The sequence below is a fragment of the Solea senegalensis genome, linkage group LG12 (assembly GCF_019176455.1).
Source record: "Solea senegalensis isolate Sse05_10M linkage group LG12, IFAPA_SoseM_1, whole genome shotgun sequence".
Classification (NCBI taxonomy): Eukaryota; Metazoa; Chordata; class Actinopteri; order Pleuronectiformes; family Soleidae; genus Solea; species Solea senegalensis.
Genome location: NC_058032.1, coordinates 5,129,540 through 5,146,112, shown reverse-complemented (window position 1 = coordinate 5,146,112; position 16,573 = coordinate 5,129,540). Strand labels below are relative to the sequence as shown.

General features: G+C 40.6%; 1 protein-coding gene across 1 annotated transcript in view; it reads left to right on the top strand.

Annotated features, from left to right (window-relative positions):
- enox2 (ecto-NOX disulfide-thiol exchanger 2) overlaps nt 1-16,573 on the top strand; it is a 161,662-nt gene that overhangs the window by 60,578 nt on the left and 84,511 nt on the right. The window lies entirely within an intron of this gene.

The following is a 16,573-nucleotide window of genomic DNA, read 5'->3' as shown; positions in this document are numbered from 1 at the left end:
TGACTCACGATTTGCAGTCTTCTATCCAAAGCTGATACTTGTCAGGTCATCAGGCCGTATTTTGGATTGTTTGGATTGTAAATATCTTGGATCCATTAAGGCTAGTCATACTGGACACGGTTGAAAATATAAGATTTCCTTATTTTGTTGTGCTTACATTTCTCTCAGTGTTTGACTGGTACTTTAAAAGAACTGTGCTGTTTTTTTTTTGTTTTTTTTTACTGCCAGTTTTTACAACGTCCTCTTCAGATTTATATTTCACAAAGAATTCAGTTCAGGTGTTTGTTGGCAACCGAGGTGATCGGGGGGAAAAGACAGATTGGACAAAGCTTTGATCAACTAGTCAGTGTCTGGAGGGGCAGAGCAGCAGCCTGCGGAGTCTGTTACAACACCGTTATTGAACTTTTTATTTTTAATTTTAACGTACAATGTGTCTATATATTTTAATGCATTGGGGTTTTTTTTATAAATGAATATCATTGTTTAAAACTTAAAAAAATAGTCTTTTTTTTATATGGCCTGTTTTGTCAGAGCAACTTTCAAGTATTCAACTTACAGAGAAAAGCTTTTGCATCATGAAAGCTTTTTCATGATTAAAACAAGATTCCTGATTGTTTCAGGTTCTCAAATGTGAATATTTTCTTCGTTTCTAACAAGAAAATCATTAACAATCAAATAGAGAAAATAATCGACAGATTAATCAATTATGAAGATAATCGTTAGTTGCAGCTCTAGTGGGTCCGGTTCACATTGGTATCCAAACACAGATCTACGGCACAGTACAGCATGAATTAATTTGTGTTTATGAATGATTAATCATAACCAGGACTTTACACCTCATTTGCTGAAATTCTGTTGGCAGTAATCCTGTTAATGAAACTTTTTTTTTTACGAATAATGTGTGACAACCATTTTAACTTTGTGTTTTTGTGCATTATTGTCCTTTCTACACTGCCCCATTTCACTACATAAGTTTGTATAAGGGGTAACATTAAAAACATGATTCATTCAGCCTTTGACGCCAGGTTTCTGTCTTAAATGACTCAGGGCTCAGCTTTAGCATGCATCAGTGAAAACTGAAGGTATTTGAATAACCGAAACAAATCACTAGGTTCCTTAAGTGGGCGTTTACTTGACTGAGTGCAACCTGTTGTGACCCTAACTGCTCCCAGCCTCCCTGAAGTGAAACAAAGATGTTGCTTTGTGCCCCAGTTCGGTGATCTGTTTTATTTATCCCTTAAATTTCAGGATGGCAGATTTACAGACAGATTCTCCCTGACTTGTTTCCCTGGTCATTTCAAGAACAAGTTTCTCTTGCTTGGGCGAAATAACTTCTTTTTGCCACAAACACCGCCCCTCCCCTGTCTCTACACTGACAAAACAACCAGGTGTTAAAGAAAATTGAGAGTTGACCTTTTTTGCCACTGGGCCCATTAGCACTTTCATGTATGTAAATACTGACTTCTTTTTGCACTTGCATGTCCAAATGTTAGCGTGTCTGTACTGAGTGAGGGCAAAAGGCACAAAGAAAAGAAACAAAGTGGAGGATTCAGTTCTGGAGGATTTAAAGCATCCGTTTTATTTTGTTGTTCACTATTGTGTTTTGAATTTTTTCCTGTGGATTTTGAGAGTGATGCGTTATTGACAATAGTGGTTGAACTTGGCATGGGTCTCGCTCAAAAACCTGTTTATTGTTCATGATGATCGCTGTTTGGGTTGATGCTAAATCTGTCTTGTGACAAAGGTTAGGAAATTCAGCTATAAAATACAGTTACCAGGCAGTGATGGTCTGAAAATATGTGCTATTGAGTGACATCATGGTAAGTGCTTTTGGAGCATGACGCAGGGACTAATGGCACTTTTCCACTACACAGTCCTGGTACTTTTTTTTTTTGGCTTTTTCCATTAGCAATAGTACCTGGTACTATTACCTGAGTCATGAGCGTGACGTCCGTCCCAAGAATGAAACCGACCAATGTCGAACTGTAGATCGGTTAAAAAGACTTAAAAATCCTGAAAATGTGCGTTAATCTCAACAATTAACATAGGAGGCTGGCGTATTTAGCAACAGCCCTGCCGAAAGCCGACGATCGCGTGTGGCGAGCCGCATCGCAAAACCTGCCACTTTATTTCAGTTCACTGACAGTGTCAGACTGAGTCATCCGTCAGCTCTGGACATGCAGAAAGTACTCAACTAATCTTTTTAATTAACTGATTCTAATGATTCAGTACATTGAAAACAACTGCATGTAGTCACTAGTTTGTGTCTGTTGCATGTAGCATGTAAAACAAAGTCACGGCTGCATAAAACTGCGTAGCTTTGCTATGACATTGAGGAAGTACTATAGTAATGGAAAACCAAACTGTGCCGAGATGAGCCTCGCCGTGCAGAGCCAGGACTATGTATTGGAAAAAGTGCCTTAAAAGTCAAGATACTTCAGGATCTTTTGTGCTAATTTTGAACAGCAAATTGCTGTAACGTCCATTAGGGACTTAATTACAACTCGGGCACCGGGACAAGTATTCTCCAAAGTAATAGCCAAAGTGTGATAAGCCTGACACACTTTGACACAGGGCTAAAGGCGGCGTACACCCTGGACAGGTCGCCACTGGTATGGAAATTAAGGCACGCAATTGTTGGACCGCCTTTAGCTTGGTCACGGCATGAATTTGCAGTGAAATAGTTGTGATAAGCTTATGCTATGTCAGAACATTTATTTCAATCCACAGCTGCATACACTTTTCTGCCAAGATCTTGTATTTATGATGGAAAAATTAGCACAGCTGTGTCAAGTCTTTTCCAGCACATCCCTAAGGTCGACCAATGGCGATTATTTATGCAAAAAAAATGGCAAATAGCTGCCCAATTAATCAGCTTAATTGATTCACCGGTGTGCCTTTTAGTAGCAACCACCCACATTGTCTTGTTGGGTTATTCTTTTCAGTTGTCGTCAGACACCCCCCAGCAATTCTGTCAACCAGTCGTTACGCTCTGATTTAGGTGTTTTGTTTTGCTTTGTTATGACATTTGGCACAAATCGGTGTGGCATCTGACGCAGGTGCGTAAAGAGCAGGGAGAAGTCAGACCTCTACGTCCTCTGTCAGCCTGCCCAGAAATGCTGCCCATGTTATCTCCTCGTGTAATTTCCAGGAATCTGTTGAGGGTCTGACGACAAATGTCTCTGTGACTTGGCTTCTCACTTCTGCTACGTTAGCATTTAAACTAGCGGACTTCACCGTCGCAAACTTTCCCCAGAGCTTATACACAACAAACAGATGGATTACTTAGCGGCCGAAAGACTATGCATTTTGACTGAAAGTGTAACTGTTGACAAATCTTGTGAGTGACTATTTTGATGTTTTTTTTTGTATTCCACTGGCTTGCTGCTACTATTTGTTTAAATCAACATCATATTTAATAGTGATAATAACTTCCTGGACAACAATTCAAAGCTCAGACTCATAGGCAACGACAACTAACCATCTGGTAATTCTTCTCTACAGACCTGTACACTAGCAACATCCCGAAATAACATCAAAGGCATAGAACTGTCTTTTGAAAATGGGCATCTAGAACACTGAGGTCTCGCCTGTATTGTTACTCAGGGGGTCTGATGCTTCTGGATACAGATTCAATCCCACTCATTTCTGAGAGGGAAAGCAGGAAGGAAGCTGCATGCACAAGGCAAACAATACAAACAACGAAGCAGCACTTTGTACAAGTATTAATTGAGACCCGAGGGAATAGGGCTTCTTATCACTGTACTTGAAAATAAAGTACAGCCTCTGGGATGTTGTGAAGCATAAAGACAAGGTGTGGGTGTGCTTTTCAAAACCATTACTAAAACGTGTTTTGCAAAAAAAAAAAAGAAAGAAAAGAAAAGCTGGACAATGAGTCAGGAAAAGTAATATTTCAGGGTGGCCTTGCATTGATGTTGCACACATATTCAGATTAAAATGTTTTTTTGAATCGATTTTTGCATCACGGACATCAACGTGATTGCGTCAGACTAAATGCTCTTGGAGAAGGACAGGACTAACAGCTCACGGCTTCAGATTTTCAGGTTTATGTGCAAAAAAAAAAGGATTTTTTTGCACATATGAAAAGATTTAAAGGTCTGAAACGCACCCGTTCTTTTGAAACCTGTCTCGTACTCGTTTCCCATTCATTCAGACATGTGCATGAAAAATAAAAGAAACGGGTGATTGAAATACGAGACTGGACAATGAGGTTGAATAATGGCAGCAGGGTCAAGTGCTTGAGTTAGTGACTGAAACACTGAATATCCTGAGACAGTCATGTCAATGTGCATTTAAAGATAATGAATGACTATTAGCAGCTTTTCTAATAGATCCTTTACTTTACGGTGCTGTCTGAAAACAGAATATCCAGTTTCTTGACTCTTTCCCTATTTTATGGAAGGGTTTTTTTGTGTCATTTTCATGTAAACAAACAATAGCAGGACAGGAAACGTGGGATGGAAATAGTTTTCTATTTCAGAATAACCCTGTTATGGTGCTTCTTTTTCCAATGCTGAAGGAAATCGGTGTCCGACATTCTGCTTTGCTGTGGCACCTAAACATGGAAATGGCAGATTAGTTCCACATCTGTGTAATATAACGTAGCAGGAGGATGACATGAGGACTATGAGGATATTTTTATTTTATTTTTGTTTTGTGCTGTCGCTCTGTGTGGGCAATTAACTGTTACCACCTCTCTGGTACCCGATGGTCTTATAGGTTTATTTTCAACAAAGGAACAACATATGATGGCTTTTTCAAACATAAGTCTTTCAGACTCGGCGTGTTTCCTTATTCCTTGGAGGAGGAGGAGGAAAATGGTGTGTATGGTGTGTAATGGTTCATTCAAGCATTATGCATCATATTACAAAGCATGACATCTCACTCTTAGACCAGATGGGAGTCCAAAGAACACCTTCACAGGACCGGACACTGGCAACATCTGCCAGACAAATCTGCTGATGCAATCCATAATTTCCATTACTGGTTTAAAACCATGCCACAGAGAAATTAGGCTGTAATTTATTTGGAGCAAACAACCCATTATTAGCACGGTGTTTCAGTACACACTGAATGTGCTTTTCAGAAGAACACTCCGTCCCCTCAGCAAGGTAATCCCCTTTTAATTAGGTGAGATTACTTGCACCTTATTCTAAAGGAAAAAAAATGTTTTCTTCTAAGTCAATATCGCAGGATTGAGGTGGTCAGCCTGAGAGCTCAGGCTCAAGAACGCCACGTCACACTGCAGCAGGGGAATCCATTCATGCCCAAGTCTCAGAAAGTCAAAACTCAATACTGAATACCCCGATGTAAAAGGCTCGCAGAGAATATATTGTACATAATGTATTGTCAGTTGTTTGGCCAAGTGCACTTTAAAGGTAACCAATCACAGCTGTCCATGGGCCATACTAAAACACTGTCCGTCTTCTTTATGCTCCATTGTTCAGCACATCTGAGCCAGTGAGCCTCACATTAGCCACAACTCTGGAACACAAACACATGCACATAGGCTGTGTGTTTTTCTAACAGACTGCAAATAGCCTCACCGACTATTTGAAGGAGGGGCTTATCATTTCCAGAGCCATTATCATAAGCATGTTAGTGCCAGTTATGATGCGTGCCGTGCCATAATTGTGATTGAGGGATTCCCACGCAGCCAAATGATCCTTTGTACTGCAGCCTAATTGTTGATGTCTTGATCTGACCGCACACTATGCACTGAAGTGTCCCGTCTTTTAAAGGAAGGGACAGATGGTGCGAGGTTAGACATTCTAGGGCCTTGAGGACAGTTGGAAGGAACAGTTCTCCTGTGAGGAGCCCACATTTTTACTTTACTGCCTCGTAAAAAATATTACTCCATAAGTCCAACGTTATGCCTTGCTCTCACAAAGCCTTTCCTCATGCATGTGTAAGCTGACAGTGACCTTATTCAATGCTGTTCTTGTGCTCGTTAACGCACGTGCACCCGTTCACTCAGTGCAATGGAGGAAGGCCGTGTGCATTTGACAGTAGAAAGTGAATTATACTGCAAGCCCAAGATTCTTAGCCAGTTTAATGGAATAGAGATGAGTGGATGAAAGATTTAAATAAATTAAACTTCACTGAATTCCCTGAGGCTCAGAGGAATGACAGAATAGGTCTGGGGGGTGGGGATTTCTTTTTTCCCCCTCTTGTCATTTATGTTTATGAATTGCTATGACATGATCACAGTGAGCAAGTGCTCTTCAGTGTGTACGTTAATCTGCAATTGTGTTCGAAAGCATAGAAGTAGCAGAAAAAATTAATTGCCCTACCTACCTTCCGCATTAGTTGCCCTTTGCGTTTTCCATTTGCCCTTTCATGTGTCACATTGTGCGCCAGCACCTTGTGCCAATGTATCGGTTGAGTTTTATTTCACATGCAGAGCAGGAGGAAATTTGTAAATGCTCAATGAGACATCCCAGTGTTATCATAGTTTTAAAATGTCAGCACAACAACAGGGAATAGATTAACCTTTACCAAACTCCCAACTGTAAAAACACAACTCTTCCTACATACTTATCATGATATTAACCCTGATTGGTGTCACTGACATTTACTTGAAGACGCAAAACTCTGCATATCCTGAATATTTTGTCACCTTTGCTGGTTTGAATTTGATAAAAAAAAAAAATCATTAGTATTGTTATTGTCCACTCCAAGGACCTTGTGTTTGTCCTCCATTATAACTACAGAACAACACAGCATCACTGTTTTCTTCTTCTGATGAGCAAAGATGACATGGATGCAGGCCATGCTGCCCTCACAACGTTGGTAATTACTAAAAAAAAACAAAAACAAAACAGTCTGATGGGCTTCTATGAGCGTTATGTGCTGCATGTATTTTTGTACAGAAATTAGGATTTTCCGTTTAAAAAAAGCATGCTACTGTAGCTCGTTTTAACACGGATCAAAGTTGATCAATCCTTTAAATTTGCAATATGGGGTTAATGTTTTTTGGCACTATTCTCTGTGTTTTACGTTTAATTTCCCGGTGATCCCTTCATTGACAGTACTATCTTTTCTCCTCAACGATAACAGGTTATTACAGTAAATACACAGTGTGTTAACAAAGTGCCAGAGAAAATGGTCCAGAAATATCAACTATATGGACTCGTAGTGCACTGAAGCACAATTACGATTAAAATGAAAGATATGCAACTGAGACGTCACATATTTCTGAGTGATTGTAGTTGTGACTGAAATTTCCTCCTCTCTAACATGCGAGTTTTGTGCAAAGCTTAATTTAACAGTACCACCTCCCATGGGTGGATGTCACAGTGTGGATTAACAGTTGAGACTGTGACCACTGTGTAACCATAATCAGTCGTGCAATAGGTGATGAAGCGTTTTCACCCCAGACCGTCGTCTTAATGGTCTTTCAATTGCCTCGTGTATAACTGAGGTCTCTCAGTTCTAATCAAGAATATGAAGCAGTCCATAAAGGCCTTTGTCAAGAAGATTTTGGCAATAATTCAATAACAATGCATGTTTTGATACAACTTTCTTAAGTTGCTTTAAACTAGGTTCCATTATACATATTACAACATTAAGTCACTTTTAATGTTTTACCTTAAATGTGTGAGTTTTTAAAAGTTTAATTAACTGGTTTATTCAAGAGCCAAACTTGTTTTTTTTTTATTCTCTGACTCATTATAAATCATAAAGTTTTTATTGCGATAACCGTTTTTTGGCCGTATCATCCAGCCCCAGTGTCGAGTATTAATGAAGAAACATTAAAACCATAACCCGAGAACCTGTTAATGAATTCATGTGTTGTGATGTTTGATTTTGATAAAGACATTAAGCTGCCAGAGCTCATTGTTGCCCACGGCTTGGGTGGTTGGCAGGTTATAAAGGTTTTGTTTGGTCTTCAGTAAATCGTAGGATCAAAGTAAGCTTTTAACCACTAACTGTTTTTTTTGTCGGAATGAGCAAAGCCTGCAGGATAGTGCAGCTGTGCATAAAGAGGTGCTCGGCTTCTGCGAATGCCGATTGTTTCAACCGCTCTTTGTTTTTGCTATAAATACACAGGAAGTGAAAAGCTTGGCTAATAGCCTCATGAGAATGCTGAAGCTGCTTAGCATGCTTTGCCATCCATTGCTAAGCCACATCAGTCAAACACCTTGTTTATACATCTGCTAAGGGCACTCATCGCTTTAGTCAGCCACCTTTTTTTAGACGACTCGGAGACACTTGAGGCTATTAATAGAGCAATATCTCATTTATTCTGGTGACTGATCTGGTTAAAAAACATTGTGACAGTGACCTAATGGAGGTCTTGTGACTGTGTTTCATCAGTGACCTTCCAGGTGACAGAAAGGCTAATTTGGGTTCCTGTTTGTAGACTCTCCAGCCGCCACCCAACATCCAACAGGGACAAGAGTTATAGCACACAAATGTCACTTTACTTTGACCCATAGCGCCAGTAGCAAAGCAGCGTTAGCCCCAAATGCTATCAGAGAGAGACTTATGATCTGCACCGTCAGTCCATCATGAGGAGATTTTGTCTGCCCTTTGCACTCCAAACGCGAGTGGTTTGCCATCCTAAACGTCTGAAAAATGAACGCGATTACAGGCAGTTACGCCAACATTAATTGTTGAGGATTTACTGCCTTTCTCTGCTTCTGTTGTTGTGATTTTAATTATTTTTGGTTGAAACACAGATGGCGTTAACCTGATGGTTTTGTCAGAAAGAGTGCTGCGCTCCAATTACACATTCTTACCTGCGAGTCTCATTCCTGAGTGTTCGAGTGATTATGTTCTTTCCCGACTTATGACACTAACAACTGAGATTGTGTGTTTATTATTTGGTCACCTGTTTTAATCACTTGTGTCTGTTGTTGATGTGAAGCGTGGAGAGAAAGAAGCTCCTGCTTCATAAGAAAATGGTAAAGGAATAAGAACTAAAAAGAAACTTGGCTCCGTTGTTTATAAAGGCTGTTAGGAGCCTTGGGAATTAGTGTTCCCCTTTTTTCTGCTGAGCTAAACCTGGGAGCGTCGTGAATAATGTTTCCCTACATTCATTCACTCCCGCAGATCCAGCGTGAGCTCGCGACCTTGTAAAAGTAAAGTGGTGTTCTAAAAGTCATTGCTCTGGACAAATTACAGAGACGTTCGTAACATGCTATCCAGCGCTCCTGGAGCAAATTGTGCGATTTTGATTTCGTAATTTTTTTTAATTTGGGACATCAGTGGCATCAAAGCAAGCCCATTTCCAACTGAACAAATGTTGTGCTACGCCGCGTGATCCAACTGTCACCGAGGAAAATAAGCCCAGAGAGATTGTGTGAGAGGCATGGACAGATGGCAGTGCAAGAGAAGATTCAAATAAGAATACAAGACAAAACTTTTTCAGTGATTGATTGACTGGTGATCTGGACGGGATGAACTCTTCCCGTCACCGACCCTCAAAGGAAGAGCTGTGTAGAGGATGTGTGGATGGATGGGTCTACTTCAACATCTCACACACGGAACAAGCACAGAAAAATACTTCCACTATTCAGACTCGGCTCTACATGGTTTTGACTGGTAACCAAACTGCAGTGTTCCCCTCTGTTAAACACTGAGATTTTAGAAACTAGTGCAGCAAAAATCTGTTTTTGTGTGTGTTTTTAGTAATTGTTGGTTTGGTGTGTCTGAATGCTCATTGTTACTATTGCTACTACTATGTTTGGTAGCTTGGCTCTGCACTCACTGATGTCTGTAGCAAGACACCTGTCAAGTTTGAAATCAGTTAGACCTTCGAGAGATATGCGAATGACAGACACACAGACACACAGACAGGCGTTCCTTAGCCACTGCATACCTGCGTTTGTCTGCGTGTTGTTGCAAAACTGGCTGACTCATTTTAATGCTGACACACCGACATAATAATCACCCACACATCTTGCACTCGCTTCTACCCCGCGGATGCTCATCCTCTCAGGTAGCCCACAGTGCTGTGTGAGTGAGAGGGGGAGTGGCTACAGTAGAGCGGCGAAAGCCAATGTGTGCGATGTATTTAACAATATCTTTTGCATTACTTATCCAAACAACGCAGACTTGGCACTGCACTTACTCGTGCCCGTAGCAAGACACCTGTCAAGTTTGAAGAGAGATAAGCGAATAACAGACAGACACACAGACAGACAGACAGACACACAGACAGGCGTTCCTGGAATTTATAGAGATTTATTGCTAAATGTCGGAGATTAACTCATGTTTTCAGGATTTTAAGTCTTTTTAACGGATCTACAGTCCGACATTGTTCGGTTGGAGTCCTGTGTCGGACGTCGCGCCCATGACTCTTCCAGTGACGACGCTCTCTGACCAATCGGTGGCCGGCAGTCTGTCGGCGTCACATTTTAGCATCGAAAAAAAAGCACAACTGTATTATGGAAAAGCTCCATGAAGTGAAAGACAAAGTGGTAGCATTTTAAAATAAAAGCTACACAGTGGTTACCTTTTATGGGTGCAGGAACATTTAAAATCATCTCTCTTTTAAGCAAGAAAGATTCTCCTTTTTTTGCACAGCTCTAATCATAACAACACTACCATACCCTTTGAAATACCTCTGGCTGCTGATCGGCACAGAACTTGACTTTTTATGTTACATGCACAGCTGGAAGAATAATCCCATAGATTTTTGCTGATAGGCGAGTGAGTGAACTTATTCGTGTGATGCTAAAAATCAGTGAAGCTGAAATGCACTTCGGCGAGAGACAGTTTTTGTTTAGTAATGAAGTGGAATAATCTGAGAAGCAAATTTACTTTTCAGATTGAGTATATGTTAATGTTGTGTGCCACCATCTGACCCTGTGTCTGCTTGAGTGTGCACCGGTTTACTTGGCCTCCTTGGTTTAATAGTCCTCTGCTTAGTCTATGTCTTCCCTCTTTAGGTTGTACTTGTAATGCGATGCTGATGCATATTTCCCTAACGCTGTGCATTATGCATATTGCCCGATTTGGTTTATTAGATGATATAAGGGTTAGATTATTAAAGACTATCACCGAATTATACAAACTTGTTAGTGAAATCATCGCTGCATCTCTTTGCATAAATGGGTGAAGCTGTGGTCGCCACCTGATTCCCACAGCGACCACTGTGCTGTGAAATGATTATTAAAGACAAATAAACTCATTATTTATTCATGCACATTTTTCAGCACTGTGGCAAAATTGATTACCGCTGTGCTCTGTAATTAGTGCAACTGACCCGTACCATCAGAGATGGCTGTAGTAGGCTTTTTGTTGCTGCTGTCGAATCGAGGAATATTCTTATGTTTATGAGGAGAGAGAGTGGAAATGTTTGGCCTTAAAAGTGTATTAAAAAAAAATGTGCAATGCACTGTTAATGTTTCTGGTTTCCAGTCACGTACATAGCAAATATTTACATTTGAGAAGCCAGGGAACTGTTTAGGCGGCTAAATACATAATAATAATGTTAAAAAAAGACAATAGGAAACTTATGACTGAGTATTAGGGAAATATAATTCCACAGACTTCGAGAATAAAGTCGTAATATTCTAACGTGTTGTTTTAGAAGAGAGTTGCAGACTTGGAGGAAATCGCTGTGAGAAAAAAGTCGTACATTTACACGAATAAAGTCGTAAAGCGAATAAAGCGGGACTTTATTATTTATTTTCAATTTTTTTCCCCAATGTGGCCCGAATACTAGTTAATCAACTAATTGTTCTCTTTTTTTTTTTTTTTTTACAAAACACTTGCTCCATCTTGCAGTGCTATAAGCGTATTAATCAACCTGTCGTGATTATAGAAATGTTTTATCTGTGCTGTATTTATTTGTCCTTCTACATGACATTACTTGCTGAGTGATATTTGATGTTTTATCTGTGTTGTATTTATCTTTAGGTCGGGACTGCAGATGTAAATTAGCCCAAGGCTAACTCTGGTGTAATGCATCAAATGGTGACATTTATGTTTTTAATTGCACATGGTCCCTTTCAAATCTAATCAAATCAAATCAAATCAAATATTACGGTGACATAAAGTGTAGCACACATTTCTCCATATTCTGCACGGTCCAAATACTGACCTTTAAATGGCATATTAATGACCCACCGAGTCTCATCATACACCCTAATGGTCCTGTCTTTTCCTGACTCACTGTACTATTACCGGGCCATGTTGTTAATGTGTTCTCCATGTAAGATCGGGTCGCTGTCATTCGTGACACACCTCGCGTTCCGTCCTGTGGCAACAGCACATAAACGCCTTCTCCCGTCAGCCTCTAAATCTGCACACAGTAAAACCGAGCACGTGCTCTTGATCTGCGAGTGGAAAAAACAACCTGTCGGATTCTGCTCTGTGCTCACAACCGGCATCTGATAACTGAGTGTGGAGCAAGAGATTATGCGTGACAACGATCAAACCAAACAGCCAAAAGGTCAAGGTCAGTATGGCACCAGTCAGTGTGACCTCTAAGGTCTTCCATGCACCGTTGTAGCTAGAATTGATAAATCTGGCATTTCAGTACTGGAGCTTCATCTGGCAGATACTGTGACGGGGGGGGTGGAGCCTTCTCAAATCAGAGTGACTGTAATTCTGAGAAAAATCACAAACAGTAGCTACAAATGCTGTGATGCATTAAATCTCAGTTCTTCATGTGACTGTATCTGTCCCTAATAAAGTGAATGGAATAGATAGACGAGCACATCTGAAGACACTCATTTCCTATGCACCTGTCTCTGGAAATGGATACGCAGTAAGTATTTCCTTTTTTTTGTTTCACCTCCAAAGTCTTTGAAGTCCAACAGAGTGTCAGGCACGTACGGGGGATTGAGCGCGCGCTCGTCACGATCGCGGAGCTGCAGTGGTGCGCATGGAAGAGAAACGTTTCCTCGCGAGGTTCGTTCTCTGCCAACAGATGCTGTTGTGTATTTGGGCACGTGCTAAATTTTTTTTTTTACTGTGTGCCTTTTGAGACTAATCAAAGCCCATAAATTCCCTCCATTTACTCCGCAGTCCCTCTGCCCACAGCCTCCTGGTATTTGTTTTCCTCCTCCCATGGGAAGCGATAGTCACTGACGAGAAGTCCTCCCTCTGGCCAGATGTTGAAACTTAAACATGCAATCAATCCGTCAGCATGTGGAACTAAGACTAGCACCGGAGACGGGGGCGGGGAGGGGGTAAAATGGCAATGACCCATCAAAGACATTGTTAATATGCAGGTTAACACATTCTCACAGGCTTCAGTCTGATATTCCTCCTGTGTGCTCTGACTGTCTGAAAATATAGCCGCTCAGCCGAAACCCAGAGGGCTAAACTTTTTGCCGTGAGATAAAATATCAACGTAGAGCCAAAATGTGTTTTATTGAGGTCCGTGATGCTATCATCGCAGAGCCAGAAAAGGTACAAAACACAGTCGAAAAAACACATTTCTATACAACACATTCCTTTATCTTTATTATAGCATATGTTTGAAGTGCTCTATTCTATTCTCAGTGTCTGCTTAGGAGAAACGGTCGTGGGATTTCTACGAGGGAGAAAAAGTCTCCTCGATCTTGGCAAAAACTGCAGTAACGACATTAACTGCTGAGGTTAAGTGGTATTTCCCTGTCAGCTGTTTGCAGCGCTGCTTCACTTTTTCCGTGGTCGCTCTGCTTTCCTTCATGGGAACTCTCTCCGTGCCCATCATCATGACTGCGAGGCGAGCCTGCGTCTTGAAGCAAATGAAAAAGCTCTTCATTGGTGACAGAGTTTAGAACATAGATGGAGTGAAGTCTGTTGATCGGCATCTTAAAAGAAAATTGATGCTGAGAGTTTAGATCCGTTTTAAACTGGCGCTGTTGCAAGTACGTGAGGTGAATCTAACACATCTACCCCACACAAGTGTCATGTTTTTAGGACTTCTTTGTCCGGCTGTGTCGCCACAGACTTCACCTCTTTCCTGAGACAGGAAAAAGAGTGAAAGACAAGTCAGTATTTGCACTTAAAACAGTAATAGCTTTGTTGTGAATATGGTGAATGCCGTCTTGGTCTTTTTTTTTTCTATAATTTTCTCCGTCAATCATTCTTGCTACTGATCGATTACATCCACCAATTGTGAACATGCCGTTTGACACAGAAATCCATCATCTCATTCCTCTCTCACATGGAAACACACAAGTATCCAAACTTTATAGTCTCAGAACAGGCAGATTTATGATTAAATGTCCTAATAATGTTACTGTTGTTGTGGTTGAAGCAGGGTCTTGAGCTTTAGTGCCGTCCGATGAGCAGCCGTCAAACCTCTTACAGAGCCACGGGAATGTGGGTCCTCTGATCTGTTGTGCCATGGAGGGAAAAAACCAATCTAAGCACAAAGAAGTGCCATGAATTTTTCATGAATGTAGACAGTCTCTTCAGGAACCTGCTCTGAATTATAAACAAACACACGAGTGTGGATTAAAGACAAAAAAAATAAAAAAAAATCTGATGTAATTAAGCAGAGAAAAAACCAAAACAAGTTGTTTGTTGTATATTTAGACTTTGGGAGCATTTGCCACGTTTGTTTTGTTTCTTTCGGTTATGCAGGCAAGTGTGATATTGATGATGTGTCTGTTGATTTTGTTATTGTGAGGTTAACAGTGAGGATAAATAGTATTGAGGAAGGTAAACATAGCCTCCACTGAAATAACTGTCTGATAAAGTGTCTCCATGATACAGAATAACTGAGCTTGGATCTACCGTTACATCAGTAATCAGATTAGGATGCTGTGCTGTTTACGAGTTATAAGATAAAGCGTCGGATTTCTTACATTTCCAAAACATTCTTCTGAGATAAATATCATTATTTTATTTGTTTTATATTATTTATACTGTCATTTCCTTCACTTGCTAAAAAATGACCTTGATGGGAAGAGAAGGAAGTGGTGCATGCGTCGTCGTCATGTCTGCATGCACAAAATATTCAGAAGTCAGGCTCACTGTGCCTTGAATCAGGATTACAGGATCATTTTTGAGGGGGTTGACGTGCATAAAATCTCTTGAAACTTGGCATGGAGTTCAGGTCTATCCTAAGGTGAAACGTGGATGGAACGCACCAAGATTACGTTGCACCGAATTTCACAAAACTTGGTGGGAAGATGTTATAGCCCAAGACAAACAAAAAAGTCCGGCTGGACCACGCCCTCAACTCAACAGGAAGTCGGCCATTTTGAATTTGCCGTCCTTCTTGTTTCTTTTTGTGTTACGGTTTCGATTTTCGGCCGAGTAGTTCTTGATTTTCGGTTGCAGCCAATAGTTTTCATTTCGGTGCATCCCTAATCTTTATCATCATCATCATCATCAAAACACCAAGGTCCTTTATGTTAGTGCTTCTCAAGATTTACATCCTTTGATCGTCAGCAAAAAGACATTTTAGAGAGGAAGAGGAAGAGAGGAAAGACGAGACTAATGTGTATATTTTTAGTATTAGCCAAAAAATGTCTTCAAACACTATAAATCCACAGAAATCCATATTTATATTGAAGCTAATGGACTGTTTCATTCATCACGCTTTAATGACGCCATCTGCTTTGCGGAGCTGCTGCGCTTCACATAGGGTTTGCCTTTGAAAGTCGCCATGAATAATAAACTTTTAAACGCTCTGAACGCTCCTCTGAACTCAGCAAAAAACTGGCACTTCATTGAGTCCACTGTGAAGCCACACATCCACTCTTTGTGCAAACATTTCACAATAAAAGCCTTGTTGGGTGAAAAAGAATGAATGGCAATTTGAAACTCTTTGAGATTCACCGGCTGTGGTGACGTGTGTCGTCATGCTGTTCAATAACGAGGAGAGAGAAAGGTCAGTCGGCTGTTTGTTGGTTTGTTTTTTTAAAAAACAACAACAATAAAGTGACCATGTGAAAAAGAGGATCAGTAACTTAATCAGGAAGTGACCCAGAGCTCGTGATCCCCGGCAGAAATGACATACTGTGTGTTTAGTTGTACTGAATCCCAATTATTGCTTCAAGTGAACCGTGCTGGTGCACTTCCATTTGTGCCACTGAAATAAAATGGTTTTAAGGTCCTCAGTGATTGTGTGTTTTAATAAATCTCTCAGGTTCCACCTGGAAAAGCAGAAGTGAGAATGAATCACTTCTCCTCTCTCTTTCATGTTCCACACTGTTTTCCACTTTGGTCTGGAACTAGGGCGTTGACAGACAAACGCGTCGAGGGCACAAGTCGACATATTGTGTCAGGAGTCAACAAGTCAACAAGTCGTGTTTTTTTTACCCTCTCGCTCTCTCTCTCTCTGTGTGTGCTTGTGTATAAAATGCCATCTCTCTGATTTAATTGAGAGTTGGGTACCCGGTCGGCATGAGGAGGGCGGCGGGGGCAATGACCGTCTATTCTGGTCAAGAGGCGGCCGGTCTAGAGAACTAAAAGTCAACTTTTCTGTAGCACAAGCTTAAAAATTAAAACACAATATTGCATCACACGTACTGTATACTTCGTAATACTATTCATGATGTAAAATGCATCTATTAATATCAGAAACAGAGACATTTACTTAAAATGGCATACATTTAATAATGTGATAATTATGACCAAATATCTTCTTATT